The 15527-nt window shown below is 39.8% G+C and overlaps 2 protein-coding genes across 7 annotated transcripts in view; one reads left to right on the plus strand and one right to left on the minus strand.

Moving 5' to 3' along the window:
• The window catches only part of LOC143188561 (uncharacterized), a 121208-nt gene that overhangs the window by 80768 nt on the left and 24913 nt on the right, over positions 1 to 15527 (plus strand). The window contains exon 1 of one of the 6 annotated variants that reach the window (XM_076393011.1): positions 2505 to 2611. The exons of the other annotated variants lie outside the window; for them this stretch is intronic. The gene's annotated coding sequence lies outside the window, so the exon portion shown is untranslated. Of the gene's footprint in view, positions 1 to 2504; positions 2612 to 15527 lie in introns of those variants that run through there. 6 annotated transcript variants of the gene reach the window in all.
• Tet (tet methylcytosine dioxygenase-like) overlaps positions 1 to 15527 on the minus strand; it is a 129419-nt gene that overhangs the window by 73590 nt on the left and 40302 nt on the right. The window lies entirely within an intron of this gene.

Consider the following 15527-nt stretch of genomic DNA (forward strand, 5'->3'; position numbering starts at 1 on the left):
TATGTAAATTCATGGTGCTGGATTTGGCAGAATAGTTTTTGCCACGGGTAGTAGGTACTGAGAAGGATACAGTGATCAACTTTTCAAATATTTAAATTTTCAAATATTCAAACTTTCAAATGTTCAAAATTTCAAATATTCATATTTAAATATTTAAATTTTCAAATATTTAAGCTAACAAGTACTAAAATTTTCAAATATTGAAAATAAGAAATACTCAAATTTTCAAATTTTCAAACCAAGAAATATTTAAATTCGAACTTGAATTACCAAACATTCAAAATTTCCAAGCAACAAATATTTAAATGTTTAAATATTCAAATATTCAAAATAAGAAATACTCAAGTTTTCAAATTTTCAAACCAAGAAATATTTAAATTCGAACTTGAATTCCCAAACATTCAAAATTTCCAAGCAACAAATATTTAAACGTTTAAATATTCAAATATTCAAATAAATCTTCTAGTACTTAAACATTCAAATCCTAACCAAATATTCAAAATTCATTTCCTCCAATTACGTTCATAATCACACCCACACACCCTAAGTACAGAACAATGAGACGACACCGAGAAAATCCTATACCGATTCCACTGCTCGCGAAGCATGTCAGAGCTCCCTTCAGCTCCGACAATTTTCCTAGACCAGCTATTTCCCCGCCCTCCCTGTTAATCGCGTTTCTATTAGGGCCCAAGTGTCGGGGCCTGTTCGCGTTCAGTTTCTCAGGGTGCCCACAATGGGCAGCTATCTGGGCCGGTCGTTTTTCCCATGAGCAAGGTTGTAAGGTCGGCGAGGGCTCGTTACGTATCCGACTGCTTATTAATCTACTCCTTAAACAGGCGTCTCTTCAGCCTGCCGCTCCCCTGCCACGAAACGCGTGTATTTTCGCTGAATTACCCAGCGGAATCGTCTGAACGCTCGCCGATGGGCACGATAACGACGCGATATCGCGGCGCTGTACTTCTCGCGATCGTGCCTCGATCTCCTCCACCGTCGATGGAAGGGGAGACGATCCTCCTGACGGATGGAAATTTATGCGACCCCCTGGGGGCGAGCGTTTAACGCGGCCTGGTCCTGGGGATTTTCTACAAATCGTTCCACGTTTCCTCTCGACGTTTACCGAAAATAGTCCACCGTTTAAGTACCCTCGTTTCTTACTCGACTTTCACCCCTACTTCCGCCTTTAGTTTTCGTTTATTTTAGGGGAGGAGCGCTGGAAAATCTAGAAATAGAGCCGCTGATGAGGGAAAATGGATGATAATGTGGGTGACAGAATAGGGTATTTTTTAATGTAAGGCAGAATGACTTGGGTCATATTTTTAAGAAGTTTGAGTTAAGGGTTAATTGACATCTAGGATATAGAGTTTATACTTTTGGAAAGGGAGCACTGAAAGAGTTGTTCGATTTCAAAATAAGAGATTGAGAAAGCACAAGTCCATAAGGCTTAAGTTGTTTTGAGTTACAAGCACAGAATTCTTTGTCTCTTTAAAGGGATGGATTGAGTACTCAATTTTTGAGAGTGTTTTGAAAAATAGGGGCATAATTATATGATGCATGTCAGGACTAAGAATTCTCTAGACTTCTAGAGTGTATAATAAAATTACTATGCAGAGTACCTGAGTAGTTTATATGTAAATATACAGGATGATCAGTTTAACTGGAAACCCTCTAATGGATGTTGGCAACACTTAAAATTATAACAATATTAAGTTCCAGATAAACTGATCACCCTGTATAAGTATTTACATAGTACCCATACTACTATGCTGGGGTGTACAGTAATTTTTTCATTATTTTCTAGTATTATTTGAACCACCTCTAATATCTTCAATATTCTAAATTCTTCACACCAAACTAATAACCCCATATATGTCCAAAAGCCTCTAATACATCTATTACCCTCATTCCCTCAATTTCCATCTGAAAAAAGCCTCTCTAAAATCAATTTGCACCCCTCCTCACTCAACCCCAGCGATCAAAAATCAACCCCAGCCTAAAGACCCACTTACATAAACATTACCCCCAGCAGGGTCCAAAACCAAAGAGTCGCCAAGTCGACCACCACCACGTCAGAAATCTTCCCTAATTCTCCGCTCGATTATCCCCTCATACTTCACAGTTCCATGCTTCCTCGATTTCTGCGCAATCAACTTCCACCCCTAAACAACCACCTCCTCGCAGGCCACCTTAACGATTGCACCTATCGTTTACCAGTCCCTCCAGTCGACCTTGCGCGGAATCCACCCTCGATCGAGCTCCTTCGCGACGGTTGTTCATGGCTAACACGTAGGTTCTGTGCTATTTTCGTATCAAAACAACCCCCTGACGCGGCGACTGCGGGCCGAGCTCGCGCATCACTCTTCTTCCGTGTTCCTCCACCTCCCTCGCCCCCTCGTTGTCCAACGCTGGCGTAACAGGGATGAATCCCTCGAACGGGTCATTTACGTAATTTAGAACGTTCTGCGTGCTCCAATGAGAGGGGAGGTTAACGTTTGGACGCCAGTGAGTATCCTCCGCAATGGGACTCGGTCTTGACGTTCCACAGTGTTCCAAAACGAGATTTAGACACGAGAAATTATCTTTCACCTTAACTGTGTGTAAATTCTTCTGGGTAAGTTAATTAACAGTACTAAGGTTAATTTTGCTTAGTAAGTTTTTACATTATTTTATGTTATGTATTTGTTAGAAATGTTTCAGTTTTACGTAACACTTGTGATTATAAAATGTGTGTAAATAATGAAGAAAGTAGTAGAGAATAATTATGAACGATAGAGAAAAGCAAATATGAAGCGTTAAGCAACATTTTTAGTAGTGGTGCAAATTATTGATTTCTGTGTGAGAATTACTCTGTGTAAACGATTTTTAATTGCAAGTAAAATTTCAAACGAGGATCTTCGGTAATTTAGAAACTTAATGACACCGAAGATTAAATAATCGGAGATGGTTGAAATTTTGACATTCTCGCGGTCAGATAGCCATTTCTGAATCCTGTGCGTCGCGGAAACGCCGCGAGCAGGTGTAACTAATGGATATAACGTGCTTTTAAAACAGCAGGGGAATACTTAATACGTGTTTTTCTGCGCCTGGTATTATACGCGGACCTAGTACACGCACCGCCTGTAATTTCTTTATTCGACCGGTGCACACTCGCGGACTCGATCCACTGAGTGAGTGCATACCTTGGACGAAGTTGGGAAGGGGATATTGTTCCCTTGATTATCATGTATAGGACCATTCGGTGGGTAGATATACTCTTTTATGAAGATTGATGGGGGGTTTAATGAGCATCTTCTGGCATAAAAGGGTTTCAGGTTCTTTTCTTTAAATATACGAATTTTCAAATACCTAGTTAAGTATTCAGGTCTTTAGGTATTCAAATATTTAAATACGTACTTAAGGTTTCATGGATTAAAATACTCGAATATTCAAATGTTTAAGTATTAACTCCTCTGCTGGGGCAGAAGACTAGTAAAACTCTAGTGGGGTTATGTAATAATGCACTAGTCACAAAATAAGAATTACCATTTAGGAAGAATATTTTTCCAAGCTATATGATCAGTAGATTTTACGAATAGTAATTAATAACACTAGTTATAAAGTAAAGAAATAACGTAACTTCAGTAAATACCTTGAGTAAATTAATACTTGAGGCGGAGTGTTGCAAGACTCCATAAGAGCAGTTAAGCGCTAAATATTTAAAAATTAAAATTTTCAAATACTTGAATTGCAAAGTATTGAAATATTACAATTTTCTAGTATTTTAATATTGAAAATTTTTAGGTACCAAAGTTTAAAAGGAAGTAACTTCTGAGAATTTCATATATAAAAAAAATATTCTAAATTTAACATCTTTCTAAGCAATAATAGGCTTGAAGAAGATATTAGACTTCTCAGACTTAAATACCATCTTGTTAAAAAAAAAAAAGAAGTATCGAAATCTTTTTCTCAAGTTCATAAAATCTTATCATATAAAAAAGGGGGAAAAAAATATGATTTCATTATCCCAGATCATCTGTCACGAAGCACGTGGACAGTCCACGTGGTCATGTTATTGTTCCGCGACGCGAGGGTGCTCTCCTGGGCCAGGAGCACGGCAGGGGTATGGGTACGGAGGGTCAGGCACCCCAGAGCAGACCCTCCAGGAGGGATTTCATTCATGATCCCGAAACCCACCCCCGTGTGTCCTGGGTTTCTCCAGGGGCTGCGAGGGCAAGCGATACATTACCAGCAGGAGGAAAGGGTAGCCTCCGTCTTGGTGGCTCGTGCTCGGGGCACATGACATCTGGAAAGGGGACCTCGGGATTCGGCCATTTGATATCCTAATACGGAGGGATGCTCAGACAGCGCCGACAAGGAGGGGGAGGCATCGAGGACGCCCCCGCGTTGCACTCTACTTAGCGCGGGTGTCGCCTCGATACAGGCACGGGCTAGGTCAGTTACAGTCCCTCCGATTCCAGGGTATCCCTTTCGCTCTTCCCTAGTTCTCTGCTCGCGCCCTTAACGCGGGAAACGAGGCGTTGGGTCGAGGAACTTCGAGACTTCATCTCGATGATTCCTTCTGATGACTCGGGGGACTGCTGATGGCGGATTTTAGGGATCTTTATGTGGAATGAAGAATGGTAGGAAGGTAAATGTCTCGATACCTGGACATTGACGCTGATTTTATTTCATTTTAAGCTTCAATTTTAATACAAAACTTGTATTACTTGTAAAACGCAAGGAATATTATTGTAAAATAGTTCAGTTATTGGTTGCACTTTGGTTGCCCATTTAATGGGGTATTTGAGATCTTAAGCGTCCAGGTGTTGGGACATTTACCTTAGAGGAGTAGGCAACTAGTAAAGTCAAGACAATTGTCATTGTAGTGTATATATAGGATGATCAGTTTAATTGGAAAATTTTTGATGAGTGTTGGCAGCACTTATAATACTGACAGTATTTATAATAAATCGGAGGGTCTCCAGTTAAACTGATCACTCTGTATAATACTTACATAGTACCCATACTACTATGCTGAGGTGAACAGTAATTTTTCTATTATTTTCTAGTATTATTTGAACCACCTCTAATATCTTCAATTCTCCAAATTCTGTAGATGGAACTGATAATCCCATATATGGCCAAAAGCTTCTAATATATCTACTACCCTCAATAGTATATGACAAAAATATATGACAGAACATATCTACACGAAAACAGAGCCCTCTACACACACGAGTTCCTAAAAGAATAAAAGGAAAGAGAAAAGAAAACGATGTTCCTTATAATAAGAATCCACGAGCTCTCTTCGAAGGGCACGCGAGAGGAGATCCCAGGCGGTCGATTTGCTCTGGTCTTATGACCTGGATATCGGATACAGAATGGATTTCTCTGACGCAGACAGTCGTTGTCCCCGACCCTGCCAACAATCGTAACACCACCCTTGCAGCGGCCGCCTCCATTCGCAGAGGGCCTTTCCACAATCGAGGGTTCCTGCTGGCTCTACTTTATCACGGTTTCGTTCCCTCCCACACCCTGTTTCACGCTGCTCTCTCGCCCATCCATGCCACCTCACCCTCGGCCTTTTTTCTCCTCCGCGGCAAAGGTGCTGAGATCTGTGGGTCCACGCGAGGGACGCATCGAATCGCGGGAAGAGAACGAATTATGACATTTCGAGTGCCTTTGATCGTTTACCGCGAGGGTGGTTGACCTGAGACGCTGCCTCTGAGATTTTATTATGTTGTGCTTTCAAGAGACATCTGAATAGTGATATGAATTTTAATTGAAGCGATTCAAGGATTGCGTTATGGGAAAATTGAATACTGAATTGTAACTGTTGGAGATTAGTGATTTTGAGCATTCGACAGTAATAGGCCTTCTTACTTTCGAAGTTCTTCGTGAAAATTAGAAAGAAACAGTTTCTTTTTACAGGGTAAAAAACATACCAATGGGTTTTTTACCAGTATAATTAATAAATAAATAAAAAATGTCAAGGCCTAGAACATCGAAAAAATCTTTGGTGGACATGAATGATCCAGATTATTAATAATATTAGTACGAAAATAATTGCTCATGAAGAGAGAACGATGCCTTGTAGTAATTTCATTTTTAAATATTCGATGGAGAAAAGTGTCTATAAAAGATAGAATATTTACAGAATTTGCACACGTTAATGTAATATTTTTTGTAAGAAAATTTGTGAGTCACTGTTTCGAGTAGAATTCTTGCATCCTCCACCGTGACGCTCATGTTCCAAAGGATCCCGAGATCCTCGTAAATTACCTCTATCTCAGGTCAAAGTAGCGGTACCGAGAGGATCAGCGCAAAAAATGCCGAAGGACCGAAATTCGAGTCAGGCATGCAACTTCCGATGCACTTTCTGAGCCCTCCTCTTTGTTCTTCGACATCTGATAGACTCCCCCATTTGACAGCGCAAGAAAACTGAGGCAAATGGGCGTAGAGTGTACTCTGTAAATATTCCCCGAATCCTTGGCCTTCCTATGAAATCTACGTCACTATATTTAATAAAAACTTGCATCGAAAGCTGTAGAGAAGAAAAAGGGAATGAATATAAAACTGAAGTAAAAGTCAGTTCTCCTTTTCAAAATTCAAATTACTGTTTATATGACAGAACTTTTACTGAAGCCATCTTGGCACTCAAAGTGTCAAAGTCGAGGGAATAAAGAAGATTGTCCATCGAGCAGTTTTTCACACGAATTTTCTAAGAAATACGATGACGACAGTGGTCTTAATGAATTTTAATCAACGTGTACGATACGACAGAGCGGAACGCGGAAGTGTCTGTGATGCGGGACCAGTCCACCCAAACAGCCTTCGCTCTACGGTCAAGGTTCCATCTGTACGTAAGACGTAGGACGTAATATCGCCCTCTCACCCACCCCCAAAGGTCAATACACGGCCATTGTCCGTGACGCTGGTGATTGAGGTCCGTGGAAATGTTCGATGTGTTCAGCTTGGGCTTTGGAAACGATTGGATAGCATATGGACCTTCTCACGTTGCAGACGCGATTGGGGCCTCGAGCTGGCGGAGCGACACGAATGGAGAATCTTTGTACATTTTCTGAGGGAGTGTCTAGATAATGGTGATAATAAATCGAGTTTATTGCGCACAATTACTGCTGTAATTAGCGTTGAAATAGATGAGCTTCTGTTTTATCTAAATTAGATCTCTACTGTTTTATTTAGGTGGTCTTGTGAATTATTTAAATATAAAGTAATAGTCGTGTAAGTAGTTTTATGTGTTTTATGGTCATATAAGGCACACGAGGAGTTTATAAAGATGGTTTAACACGACCACCACCATACGCACTGATGACTCTGTTTTTTCTTGGGATATTTATAACAGTGAACTATAACATTTATTAACCTTTATGAGGAAGGAATAGTATTTGGAACGATTGTGTAGGAGATTTATGTGATGAAGATTTTAAATCATCGGAGAGATATAAATGAGTATTCTTTGGGTACTTTGGGACAATTTCGAGATAGTGTTACTTTTTTATATGACTGAGTTAGTACTGTCTCTTACTGAGTGATTATGAGCTTCTTAAGTCATTTGTAGGGATTTTGTATAGTGAAGGTATCTCAGGAAGAATTTAGGTCTCCGGAGCGACACGAATGGGCGCCCATTCTCGATTCTCCAAGGAACCTCCACCCTAAAACTCTCCTTTCTCTCCCTAACTCTATGTTTATCGATACTTTCCAAGGGAATACGAATTCTGCTTAGTATTTGGTTCAGTTTTATACAGAAAATTTTACTGATGAATATTTAAAACCTCCCGAATACTAAGATAAATGTTCTAATACTAGAATGCTGGAGACGTCAAATATCCCTTAGTAAGTGAACATTCCAAAACTACATATTTTCATACCTAACTATAACGTATCAGTACATAACTAAGTACACTAGTTTATAATATTACTTTTGTTTATAATTCTACTAAAATGAAGGAATAAAATTAAATAAATTTAGCGTTGGTGTCCAGTATGGAGACACGATCAGTTACTAGGCTATGTACCTTACTCCCAAACGTCTAATAGCCTTTTCCAAAAGAATCTCCCCTCTTGCTCTGCTTCCGCCATATCCATCTACCCTTTTCCAACTCTACCACAAGACAACGCTATTGATTTCACATTTTCCTCGATCCTAGCCCACCAAACCCCCGCAAAAGCCTCATATTCGTGCCTTTCGAAATGAAAATCCCTGCTTCCCGTCAAAACCATCGCCTCCTCGTCCCGTTTTCGCAACGATCGCTGAAAAACCGCGATCCCCGAGGAACCACGGGCGGAATCGCGCTGCTCAGCGTGACGCCTACGCAGCGCAAAAACGTTCGCGACACGTCGAGGCGCAATTTTTCAATGGCGTTGCCAGCGATCGAACCAATGAACGAACACAGTTCGTCCAATGTATCCGACACACGCTGAACGATCTGCCTCTCTTCTTCTCTCTCTCCCTCTCTGTCCTGCTCTCTCGTCCTCTCTCTCTCTCTCTCTGTCCCATTCGCTCCGCGCGTCCGTCGGTCCGTCTGTCTCTCTCCGAAGCGACATTAACTGTCTACTTCCTAACTTAATCCGTAACTTCCGACGCCGCGGCAATCTGACATCCTTTTTATTTTCATTGGCTCGCTCTCGGGCCTCTTGTGCGAGGGTCTCGTTCCCAGGATTTTTCTATCCACGATCGCCGAGCCGAGCTGGCTCGAACCAAACTACCGGCCATCCTCGGTCCAACCTAATCAATTTATATCGTTGCGTTACATACGCTCGTCCCTTTTCTCCTCCCCCACTTCCACGCACCCTCTAGCACGTTCGTGTACTTCTTCTTTCCGCTGGCTTCGTCTCTCGTCGCGTTCTCGTCTCTCCTCGATATCGCGAACACCGAGAGAGGAGAGGGAGGGAGGCACATCGGCATAAATTGTTCGAGGGCTGGAGAGCGACAGAGAACGATCGAGAGACGCATGGAATGTATGTCGGTACCGCCACACTTCCGTTCTCCGATTATACAGGGTGTTTCGTTGCGGGTGCTGCAGGGGGAAAGGGTGGCGAGGGGAGGGGAAAATTTGTTGGGATTGTGAAGTCGGGGGTTTTGATTCGGTTTGATTGGGGTGGAAGGAAAGAATGGAGATTTTGTAAGTGCTGCTACAAGTGTCAGTGGAGGACTGTGGATGACAGTTAGGATCATTCTTGTTGGAGTATTTTTTGAGACGTTCGGAGGACTTTGGAGTCTTACTTTTTCTAATGTTTTGAATCTTTTAATATATCTATATGTAGTCTCAGATTTTGTATCTTCTAGTATGTGTGTATCTACATATGGTGATCCTATTTATTTTTGTTTGATACTTAATCCATGTACTAAGTCATAGTGTATAAGTATTTGGATCTTCTAATATGTGTACATCTACATATGATATTAAGACCAATGGTGATCCTATTTATTTTTTGCCTGATACTAAATCCATGTACTACTCCATAGTGCATAAGTATTTGGACACCTTCATATTATAGGAAATGCGTGCAGTGCACTTTAACTAAAATTTTCTAGTAGAATTTTAGCGATTACTGTATAAGATCTACAAATACTGATGAAAATAACATTTAATATTACTTAGTATAAATAAAAAAGTGTATGGATGATAGTATTGTAAAAAATATAGTAGTGTAAAAAGTGTATGCATGATAGTGTATAGAGAAATAGAAAACAGTTAAAATTTATTTAACATCTCTATCTTTTCTTAAATTTTCCCCTGTTTTCATACCCAATAAAAACATGAAGTATATTATATCCTGTAATAAAATATCACAGCCATTTAAAGTTATAAAAATTCCCAGAATAGGAAGAGAGTGACTTCTATAAGATAAAACTAACTTGAATAAACTTTCGATGAAACTAATAATTTTCAAGTGTCTCATGGAACTCTCAAATGAATTCTACGCCTCGTCTCCGATCGACTGAAAGGTTGAAGGGAACCTGCTCGATCTCCCGTCTCGATAACATAGATCCCGATGCAGGCGTCAATGGCTACCTTAAATGGTGGCACTTCCGTTTTATAATCGAGCACAAGATGTTGTATCTTAAGAAAGAAAATCGAAGAGGCAACGTGTGTTTCACCCTGCCCTTGTCCCTTGCAAACTGTATCGCGAGCTGTGAACGCGTCGTCGCTTTCCTTATCAGTTTGAGTGACGGGCCGAGTGGCCGCCTTTGATCCTTAACAGCTCGAAGGAGCGGCGACCCGATCCTTAAGAGGATCTGGTTTTGCTTTTCGTGGGCCGTGTCGAGTGTTCGTCGAGTTCGCGCCATCGACTCGTGAAACCGTCTTCGTTCTTTAATTTATCGCCCCCAAGGGCTGATAAGGATTCACCTGCCCATCGACCGAGACCCGTTCGTTGTCGAGTGCACAGTGTGGAGTGTACTGACACTTTGGAGCAAAAGAAGGTGCATGGTTTTTTGGGTGAAGGTCGTTTTGGAGAAAAGTATGCTTTGGGTTTTTAGGGTTAGTTGAATGGATCTACTTGTTGGTGTAGCAAGTATTCAATTTTTTAGAGTAATAAATGTCCAAATTTTCAAGGTTTTGGGTATTTTATTTTTCAAGTTTTCAAACTTTCAAATATTTGTATTTTTAAATATTTAAATTTTCAAATTATTCAAGATATTCAACATTCAACTATTTAAATTTAAAAATTTTTAAATTATCTATCCTAAATGTATCTGAATTTTCAAGTGATCCAAACTTCATATATTTAAATTTTCAAATTACTCAACCTTTAGGTATTCAAATTGTCAAAGTATCCAACCTCTAGATACAAATTTTCACACTACTGAATCTTCGAGTGTTCAAATCTTCAATTTACATATCCTTCAGTGAAAATCTTCAAATTTTTAAAAAATGAAAGAATAAAAGAGTATCTAGATTCACCAATAACATAGCAACACATACACAAACACAATTTCCGCAACCAAACGAACAATTAAAACTAAACACATATTCCTACACTCGACGAGGTACCTTCGCCAACCGCGAGTACACCCAACAAACATATCCTTTATCCCTGCATCAAAAAGCCCATAAAACCCACGAAGCTCATTTGAGGCGTCAGTAACGATCTCGCCATGGTTTCAACAATTATTTCAATTATTTACTTAATAGTAAATGAAACGCTTTAAGTGCATTGTCCCGACCTCTAATTATCCCACTCTCCTTTCGGCCAGGACTCGCGGGGAGCCGAGGCGACGCACCGGCCGCGTAATTATGCTAATTGATACGTTAATACGCATTGAAAGTATAAAGTGGTAATTAATGTATTAATGAGCGCGGGGCCGTAATTTCGCATCATCGGTGAGTAGAGGGGGAGGATGAGGAGGTGGTGGAGGGAGGGAGGGGGAGAGAGTCGAGGCAAGAAAAGATGATCATCGTCGGGAAGGCAAGATAAATTTAACTGACAAAGTAATTACTGGCCTCGCTACGCAATTTTATACGGGAGAGTGTGCGCGAGCGCGCGTACGTGCGTTATACATCTGATAAACGGTTACGGGGAGCACATGTCACGCACACGCGTAACGTTTAACGAGCATCGAAATAAAATACGTAGGCACTGCAGAGGAGAGAGAACCGGTGGACGATCTCGTTTGGTCGATTCGTCTCCTAATTCGTCGCGCGATTACGCCGCGAGTAATTTCCACCAGCAAATGGGTCCTTCTTAATTTTTGCCTGAGGTGTGCGCCACTCTTGGCTCGAGAGCAAGTGTAACCCTCTGCGCTTGATTCTTTTTTCTTTTTCTTTTTTTCACGTTTCTTTATGAAGAGTTTATGGATGGTGTTTTGACTCTGAGTTCTCAATTTTCTTTCAGAAATCTTTCTATTGTTTTAACACTGCGCTCCTAATTTTCTTTTCAAAATCTCTGTATTCTTTGAATCGTTTACGTTCTCAATTGTTTTTTATTTTCATTCCGAAATGTTACTACTATTTTACCCCTTGGATTTCCTATTTTTTGTTTCAATTTTCTTTGCAATAATTCTCTATTCTTTGAAGTGAATTTAAAAATGTTGAGTGTGATTTGACATAGGAGTGTAGTGGATTAATTCTGTTGTTTTCTTTCTGAAAATCTTATGTGAAATAATAATAACCAACAGTATGTATGTCATTATGAATATTACTAATGAGGTTCTAGAATAATATCAAAGTGTCAGAATTCTCAGAAATATGAATAACAATTGCTTTATATTTTTCTCAAACTTGAAAAAGTTGTTAGAAGACATAAAAAATATAATTAAGTTAAAAAAGATACAAGGAGTTTTAAAAATATTCTTATCGAAGGGGTGACTTTTTATACCTATAGTATGGAAAATCGTCTGATTATTTGCGATACAGATAGTTCGTGGAAAAACACCGACGACTTCCATGTGGAGCTGATAAGGCTCAGTGACATGGTGACTGCTGTGAGGACATTTAGCGGAATTTTTGTGGAATACTGTACAGTGATTATTAGTAGTTTTACAGTGAAACTATAAGCACTAATTTGAATGAAATATGTATTTTCAAGTATTAAAATTAATATTTAAAAATTCGATGAAACTACTCTAAATCCTAGAGCCCCTGAAATTCTTATTTCCCCATAATATTCCACTGATTTCAAATCGAAAAGAAATTAGTAAAGTAGTTCCCAAGTGGGAGCAAAAATATCGAACTAATTTCAAAGTGCAGGGAAGCATGATCGAGGAGAAACGAAAACTAAGGTAGTTCGAAACTGCGGCAGGACTTATTGCAGACGTTCTCGAGGATCAGAGAGAACCAAAGCGAATCGAACGATGCTTTTATCCTCAGAAATCCCTTGGAATCGTTGTACATCGAGCTCGAAGAAAAAAGAATTTCAAAGCGCGATGCGCACCGATCAAAGTTATCTCTCGGCGAGCTATCTAGACATGTTTTAAGTATTTTAAAAGCTCGAACAGGACCTGTAAGCTGGGACTATCGCAAAACATTGTATGTACAGTGATTCTCAACTGTCTTCTTGGAACAAATAGTGTTCTCAAGTTTACAACTCTCCAAAATTCAATTGTACATAGCGTCGTACTATTTTTTCTTAATTTCATTAGAATAAATATTTTTAGAGAAAGATCCCTAAAATTCTACAATTTATTTATGCTTATCAGTCTCCATACTCACGCCTCATTCAAAAACCGCTCGTCCGCATCGCGGCCTCCCCTTCTCAGGCCACGTTCACAATTAGCAGCGCATGCACGCGACAGAATATTCAAATTAGCTGTAAAAATGACTTCGATGCCCAAACACGTCGATGAACCTGCTCGAACGACTACCCTCGCGAGCAGGGGATCAATGAAGGTGGCGAAGGGGTGCAAAACTAACAAACGAACCCTCCGAAGGAAGTATGCGCTGTGCATACAAAACGATCGACACGCGAGACGAGGCGGCCCCGAGCTGGGGCCCAATTACACGCGGCGGACACGGCTCGGAATCCGTACCACGGCTCGCCGCGACATTTGCATGGGGTTATGAAGAAATTCTTGAGGCGGCGCGCATCATTCACGGGAATCCTGGCGATTTTAATTAAATCCACCGGGGCCCTGGTCGAACAATGGGACGAGAGAGGCGAGACCGACCGCGAAGTCGAGCCTGTCCTCGGTCGAACAATTCTGAAGGAAGTTCCGTAAATTCTACCCTTCGATATCGCTTTCTTCCATTCCGCCACCGATGTTTTCGTCAGCGCCGACACGCTGTGGCGCTGGCGACGATATACGCTCACGTTCGCGAGTGTTGGGACCCCTGGTCTTTAATCAAATTCTGACATTTCTTTTGTACGTGGACCTTTAACTGTGTAATTACATGGTACATGTAATTTTGTATGTTCAGTGGTAGTTTTACGATATAAAAATGAGGATATCAGGTGTTTTGAAATAAGAATTATTAGAAAATATGTTCCTGTTGGTTTCTGACGAGTCTGAGAAGTTCGACGAGTGAGAATTTGTTGTTTTCATTTGCATAATTATATAGACATATCATGCTTTGGCTTTGGTTTCTGAGTTGGTTACTGTTTATGTAAACATTTTGACATGAGGAAGTATGGCGGATTTTTCGATGAGAAAAAATATGATAATTTTTGTATTTTTTGGTACAGAAAGATTCTTACTCCTTTCTGAAAGACTTTCTTTTACTTCAGACTTAAATACAAATATGAGAAGGGTTCTAACACTTATGAGCAAGAGTGTAGATTGCTTTTTCATACATTTTCTTGATATAGATAGGTAAGTATGCTGTATTTACATACAGGGTGATCGGTTTATCTGGGAACTCCCCGAGTGTTGGCAGCATTTATTCAAAATATTAGCATTGTAAATGCTGCCAACACTCATTAGAGGGTTTCCAGTTAAATTGATCACCCTGTATGTATACGTGGAAATTTAAAATAAAGAAGAGGAAATAGAAAAATCTATACGCAATTGGTGTATAAAAGATGAGTAGCTATATCTAAGTTCAGTCTAAAAAATTCAATTCCTCTGAACATGTACACTTTCATTATAAATAGAATATTAAAATAATTAAATTCTCATTTTCCTTAACACTAGAACTATCATGATTAATCTGCGTCTATTTTAACAATATACCACAACTACAAATCTCTAAAACTCCATGTAATTTAAAGAAATAGCGTTTATCTATATGTTTCTTTTGCATTCTTCAGTGTAACTAAAGAAAAATTAAAATTTGTGAAGAATAAAATCTGTTTAAAAAATAATCATTCCAGTCATTTCGACAGGTTTTGTTAGTTCTAATGTTAATGGTATTTCAGTATAACAAATTTTCAAGTATGAAAAAATTCTGAATTGAAATTTTCAAATTGAAAATTCCCACGCGAAGTTTATTGAAAAATATTACCTGGTTTAACTATTTTCAACCACTTTCTTCATGAAAGTAGAGCAGAACTGAAGTCGAGCTTCAAGACACGTATTTTCTCACAGAACGTAAGACTTTTAATGAACAGTCGAGGGAATATCGATTTTCAGAGTCTCGAAGAAGATCGGAGAAACCTCGGCAAACGAAGATACCAGGGTCGTGTGTATCTATAGAAATTTCGACGCTTTATCGCGGCAAATATTTATGTACGACCTTTCTTACCTGGCATCGTCGATCCGCGTCTCCATTATCGGAAATCACCTATGCAGGGCGCGCGCGCGCGAGGAACTGGTTACAGATAAATTTATGCACGACAGATAACGCGCGCGTTCTCCCCCCGTTTATCGTTCTCCAGGGCGTGAAAGCTCACTAACCAATCAGGGAGACGCATATCGCGCACCTTTCAATCAAACATTCCAATAAATTTTGCAGATGATACGAAAGACTGAATAATATACACATACACGCAGCTATCATCTTAAGTGCCTGACTATTAAAATACCTTGCACATATAATTTATTACAAAATTTTAATCATTTCGTTGTGAGACAGCACCCATATTGCGCTAATGCTTGTACAATTACTTATACAGGGTGAGCTAGATTACTGCATCACCTGAAGTTT

Source organism: Calliopsis andreniformis, chromosome 1 (genome assembly GCF_051401765.1).
Source record: "Calliopsis andreniformis isolate RMS-2024a chromosome 1, iyCalAndr_principal, whole genome shotgun sequence".
Lineage (NCBI taxonomy): Eukaryota > Metazoa > Arthropoda > Insecta > Hymenoptera > Andrenidae > Calliopsis > Calliopsis andreniformis.